The sequence below is a fragment of the Chinchilla lanigera genome, unplaced genomic scaffold (genome assembly GCF_000276665.1).
Source record: "Chinchilla lanigera isolate Chin_1 unplaced genomic scaffold, ChiLan1.0 scaffold00021, whole genome shotgun sequence".
Taxonomy (NCBI): Eukaryota; Metazoa; Chordata; class Mammalia; order Rodentia; family Chinchillidae; genus Chinchilla; species Chinchilla lanigera.
Genome location: NW_004955422.1, coordinates 18393976 through 18400767, shown reverse-complemented (window position 1 = coordinate 18400767; position 6792 = coordinate 18393976).

Here is a 6792-nt window from a genome sequence, read left to right as displayed (position 1 = left end):
GACACTTCTCTCCTCTCTTCTCATTACACTCCTTATCAAGCTGGAGAGCAATTTGTAAAAGACCTGAGGCCAAACTTCCTGAGCGTGAATCCTGGCTCCACTAATTACCAGCTGGGTAACATCAGGCAATCCCTTGACCTCTCTGTGCCTTGATTTCCTTGTTTGTTTGATAAAAATAGCAGTTCCTCTTCACATGGTTATTTTATTGTCCAAATTAATGCATACAAAACATTACAGGGTGGTTCATCAGCCCCTGGGTCTTAGTAGCCACTAATTCTCCCCATGTGACCTTGGGCAGGTCTCTGTCTGAACCTCAGAGGCCTCCTCTGGAAAATGGGGCTGTTAATAATAGCTCCTGGCTCCAGGCCACCAGTGGATGAGATGAGCCAAGGTACACAGCGTCCTAAGTGAAGGCCAGCCCACGGAAGTGCCCGCTCCCCGAGGAGAGCCTGGGGAGCCCGGCTCCCAAGCCCGAGCCTGGTGTGTCCTCAGCTTACCTTGGCTGCATCTCGCCCTTGGCAGGGCTGTGGATGGCAGGGAAGGGCCCTCAGGATCTGGGAAAGTGGGCCAACCAGACTAAATGGTTGCCCTGGGGCCTCCCAGGAGGGGCCTCCACTTAGAGCCTGCAAGGGAAGAGGACTAGGACAAGACAGGGCGTGGGTAGAAGGTGCTCTGTCCTCACTGACCCTCCCTCACCATGGCTGTCGCTGGTCCTCCCTACCCCCACTCAGCCAGGCCCCATCTCCCTCTTTGAGTCCCAAGCACAAGCAGTCAACCTGACCATTTTTGCTAGGTGGACTTCAGAGAGGCCAAGAGGATGCATCCCTCTCCATGAGGCCACCAGGGGTCAACCCCAAAGATGACCCACATTCTAGCGGCCACTTAGGGTACAAAGGTGCCCAGAAACTGGCAAAGTTAGTACTAGGAGTGTAGGCACTCAGGAAGGTTGCCTGAGGAGGGGGTGACCCTAACCCCAGTGGAAGAATCAAGAGGGTGTGCCCAGCTGGAGAAAGAACACGGGCAAAAAGATGGCAACCCAGCACAGCCAGGATGCTGGGGGACTATGTGTATAACTCATAACTTTTGCCAGGGAAAAAATGGCAGTGGAAAAGACAAGAAGGTGGATAAGGACCAGTTTAAAAATAAAGCAATACAATAACATCACCAGGAGAGAAGCAACCTGATGGGAGAAACCTGATGGGAGAAACCCATGACAGCCTTGCCCTAAAGGTCATGGCTGAATTTTATCAAACTTCCATATCCAAGTTCCAATTTCCAAGAACCCCTAGGGACAGAGAAGCATGTTAAACTACACCATGGTGCTGCAACAGGCAAAAATGCAGATTGCAGGGACCCCTACAGGACAAACAGCCCAGGTTTGGTTTTGGTTTTTTTTTCCCCCCAGCAAATAATTTGCAAAGAAAAAAAGTGATAGAGTGGGAAACTCTAGACTAAAGGAAAACTAACAAATTACCAATTATAATGTCTTAACTTTATTTGGACCAAACAAACTTTTTTTAAAAAAGGAAGTAAGGAAAGAAAGAATGGAGAGAAGAAAGAAATATGAAACATTTAGAATTTTAACATTGACCAGATATTTGATAATATGATATGACTTCCTTTTTAGGAGAGAAAATTATATAGTCAGCCTTCTGTATTTATGCATTCTTTATCTGTGGATGCAACTGCAGATCAAAAATATTGGGGGAAAATTGCATCTGTACTGAACATGTACAGACTTTTCTTTCTTGTCATTATTCCCTAAAGGATATAGTGTAACAACTATTTACATGGCATTTGCAGTGCCTTAGGTATTATGCATAATCTAGAGGTGATTTAAAGTATACAAGAAGAGGCTGGGCATTGTGGTGCAAACCTGTAACCCTAGCACTCACAAGCCTGAGACAGAAGGTCCTCCGTGAGTTTGAGGCCAGCCTGGGCTACATAGTAAGTTCAAGGCCAGCCTGAACTTTATAGCAAGATCCTGTCTCAAAAAAAAGAAAAAGTACACAGGAGGATGGAGGATGTGCATAGGCTATATGAAAGCACCGCATTATTTTATACAAGGGACTTGAGCATCCTCAAATTTAGGTAGCCAAGGTGTCCTGGAACCAATTTCCCAAGGATATTAAGGGGAAAACTGTAATAGTCATATTAACAAAAGACCCTTCATTTTTTAAATTTTTAAAAACTTCCATGGATGGACAACACAATGTCTGGGACTTTCTTGGAAGGTGAAGGAAATGGATGAGAATGTAGATGAACAAGACCAACCCTGAGTTAATGCTGCTGAATCTATGTGATGGATAATGGATGGGCTGGGGGTGCCTAATTTTGGCACATGAATTTCCTGCAGAGAGTTTGAAAAGCAACAATCTCTATAGGTCCTGATCATGTGGAAATGGTAACACACTTGACCAGCGAGCTCTGTACCCCAACTTACCTCCTTGGATATGAGGCTGGGTGTGCAGGGTACTGGGAACTACTCTGAGATGGCTCACAAAGGGCTCCATCTGACAATGAAGACCCCGCTGTCCAAAATGTCTGTGAAAGTCCTGATTACAATTGTTTTACAGAATGTATCCGGGCTGGGGTCATAGCTCAGATTGGCCTAGCATGTGTGAGGCCTTGGGTTCAATCCACAGCACTGAAAACAAGACAAAAAAAACCAAAGCAAATAAAAAATCTCTACATTTATGTAGTATCCTGACCAGGACTGTGGCTGCATACTATTATGCTGCGCTGTTGTTGCCGTCGTTGTCATCCCTGACCATGTCCCATGGTGCTGATTTCATCCCCACCATACTGGGAAGGGCACATGCTGCTCTAAAGAGGACTCAGGACCCAGAACTCATCACCGAGAGGATCAGAAGGCAGGAGGGATACTTGGAGTTACAGCCGTCCAGATGTGACCGGAGGAAGTTATCTCCATATATTTGGAAATCTGTGGGCAGTGTTTATTTGCTAGGAAGTCTAGCTCCGTTCCCCTCTCAGTCCTAGAAGCCACAGTGGCCAAAAGACACAAAACTGGAGGAGGGTCAGGAGTGGGCAGTTTAAAAATAGATGCATCCAGGGCTTGGCATGGTGGGTGAGAAACAGCCACAGAATCAGTGGTGTTGGAGGTGGCCTGGCCAGAGGGGGCATCTGGGCAGAGCTACCAACTTGCTAAGTGGACTTGAGCAAGCATCTGGGGACTTTGCTTCTGCACATGAACATAGGAGCCCTGACTCTTTCTCTTGCTAGATAAGTGTGGCTAATTTCTGAGAGAGTCCACCTTCTCAGTGACAGAATGAAACAAATAACAAGACCAAGCTTACAGTTTATCCTGAGGTGTCTGGGAGCACTTGCTACCTATGATCTGCCGCTGCTGCCACTTGGTGTCCCTTTGATGGCAGAGGTCCAGCTATAAAGCCTTCTGTACAAAAGTCACTATAAACACAGCTAAAAGAAATTCAAGCCAGGTGTGGTGGTGCATACATGTAATCTCAGCACTCTAGGAGGCTAAGGCAGGAGGATCGAAAGTTCGAACCCAAATTGATCAATTTAGTGAGTGAGACCCTGTCTAAAAAAAAAAAGCAGGGGCAGGCAGGGGATATAGCTCGGGGCAAAGACCCTGGGTTTAATATCCAGTACTGAAAAAAAAAAGATAAGAGTGAGGGATTAAGGAGTAGCTTCACAATGGAGAAGCCTGACAAATGCTATCTCAGGCAGGTGATAAAGGTCAATCTTTTTTTTTTTTTTTTTTGGTTTTTCTCCGGTACCGGGAACCGAACTCACGACCTTGCGCTTGCCAGGCAGGCACTTTTGCCGCTGAGCTAAATCCCCAGCCCCGATAAAGGTCAATCTTGACAGTAACAAAAATGACACTTTCTCTCTGTGAATTTTCTACCAAAACCCATAGCCTCAGTATGGGCTGTTAGTTCATTAATTGTGGCAAATGTACCACACCAATGTAAGAGGCTAATGAAAAGGATCCAGGAACAGCCTGTAATCCCAGCTCTTGGGAGGCTGAGGCAAGAGGTTGTCATGAAGCCAACCTGAACTATATAGTGAGATCCTGTCTGAAAAAAAAAAAATGTTAAAAGGAAAACTAAGTGTAAAGTATATTCACAATTTTTGTAAACCTAAAACTATTCTAAATTGCTGCATTTAAAAAGGAAAAAGTCAGGCATTGTGGAGCATGCTTGTAATCCCAGCACTCAGGAGGTTGAGGCAGGAAGACCTCTGTGAGTTGGAGGCCAGCCTGGGCTACTTAGTGAGTTCAAGGTCAGCCTGCACTACATAGCAAGACCCTGTCTCAAAAAAAAAAGCAATTTTTAACAAAAATCAACAACCTATGAGAAAAATAAGCAAAAGAAGAAAATGGGCAGATGCACAGAGAGGAGAAAGATAGGTCAATACACACCCAGAGATGTCCAGCCACCCTGTAACAGGGAAATGCAGTCAAAACAGCAATTTGAGCTGGTCACTGGGGTTCAGGAGTGTATAGGCAGGAGTGGCAACTGCTACAGTTTTGTTTTTTTCAGACAGGGTCTCACTATGTAATTCAGGCTTGCCTTGAACTCACTATGGAGCCCAGGTTGGCCTGGTCCTCCTGCCTCAGCCTCCTGAGTGCTGGGATTATAGACATGGGCCACCACAATCAGCTTTAACTTCTACAACTTTGGCAGAGACAATTTGGCTATAACTTCCAAGATAAAAGTACACCTGTCAGGGCTGGGGATTTAGCTCAGCGGCACAGCGCCTGCCTGGCAAGCGTGACGTCATGAGTTCGATTCCCGGTACCGGAAAAAAAACAAACAAACAAACAAAAAAAAGTACACCTGTCCATTGTGTTCACTGGTGCACTATTTGTAGTAAGAGAAATCAGAAGCAGCCTTGGCCCATCGATAGGAAACAATGATGTGCCCACCTACACAGTGGACTGGTCTGCAGTGGCCAAGATGAGTGAGGTTGGACAGTCGTCACTGCAACACTGCAGAGCATGCAGCAGGGGCTGCTTCGCCAAAAGTGTACTTTGCATATTCTCCAAGTTTATTACTCTTATGACCCCCATTTTACAGATGAAAAAGCTGAGGCTAAGAACTTTCCCAAGGTTACATAATAAATAGCAGGGTGTGGATTCAAACCAAGACAAGTTGGCACTAAACAACCAACAGTCTCTCTCTCTCAACAGAGATATATCTATGTATATATGATAACATATAAATATTTAATATATAAAAACAGATGCATCTATAAATACAGATATATATTTATATACAGTTGTCCCTCAGTATCCAAGGGTAATCAGTTCCAGGAACCCACAGATACCAAAATCTATTAGAATTAATAAACCAGTTCAGCAGGACACAAGATCAATATAGAAAAATTGATTGAACAGTCATCCCTTGTACAGCTGTCACCAGCTAGCATGGGTCCTTGTATTAGTGATAATGGAAGTCAAAACTAACACAGCAGGATGAATTTACAAGCAAAAGCTTTAATTGGAAGGTAAAAGAAAGTGGACTTTAGCTTGAAGAGCCGACAAAAGTCATGCTGCCCCCTTAACAAAGGAAAACAAGAGAAAGTGAGGAAGGACTCCAGCTTGAGCAGCTGGACAGGGTACACTGACGCAGTTCACCCTGGAGGGTCCACGGAAGAATGGAGGCCAGTTTACAGGGCACTGTGGTGGGCTGGGGTCCAGTAGATCATTGTTGCAGTCCTGATTTTGTAGCTCTGAAGGAAACCTCGTGACTTCAGGGGCACTTAGTTCCCACAAGATGATTTCTCTGTTTAGAGTCATCTCAGCCATGGGTGGCTCTGCTAGAACCAAAAGTGACCCTAGGTTTGGAGTTCAGAGCATCAGAGTGGAGGGCAGGGCACAGGGGGTGGGGTGGGGCTCTGAAACAGGAAGTTGTAAAAGCTGGTAACTACATGACCCTGTAAATCCTGAAATTTAGTTACTATTGGTATTCTTGGTCTTAAAGGGGGATAAAATGGCCCAGGTGAAATTAGGGCTAATAAATTTTATCTTGCCAGCTTTTTCTTTTTTCTTTTTTTTTTTTTTTTTGCGCACTGGAAAATGAATCTAGGACCTTTGCACTGAGCTACCCTCTCCCTTAAATTTTGAGACATAATCTCGCTAAATCACTAAGTTGCTCAGGCTGGGCTCAAACTTTCAATCTGCCTCAGCCTCCCAGAGTGCTAGGATTACAGGTGTATGCCATCACGCCTGGCCATTTTGCCAAATGGCTAACATATTTAGATCCAAAGTTTTAAGGCAATAAAGGTTATGAAATGAAGGTCAAGCTTTGTTGTGCTTTTATTTACCTATTGGGCATCTGTAGGCCAAAGTGAAGGGTCATGGGTTTTAGCAAAAACTACTTTTATGTCCCTGACTGCCTCAGAAGAAAACACAAATCATGTTTTTAATAAGTAACAGTTTAGGGCTGGGGATATAGCTCAGTGGCATAAGTGCTTGCTTGGCAAGCCTGAGGTCATGAGTTTGATTCTGGGTACCAAAAAAAAAAAAGTAGCAGTTTAAGGGCCCAGGAGTTTGTCATTTACCCTAGTGGTCTGTGTGTCACCAAAAATCCATAGATGGTACTCAAGTTCCTTATAGAAAATGACATTATATTTGCATATTAATTTATACAATCCTCCCTCATATTTGCATATTAATTTATACAATCGTCCCATATACTTTAAATGGTTAGATTACTTATAATACTTAATACAGTATAAATAGTTGTTCTTGTCGGGATTGGTGGCACATGCCTGTAATCCTAGCATTCAAAAGGCTGAGGCAGG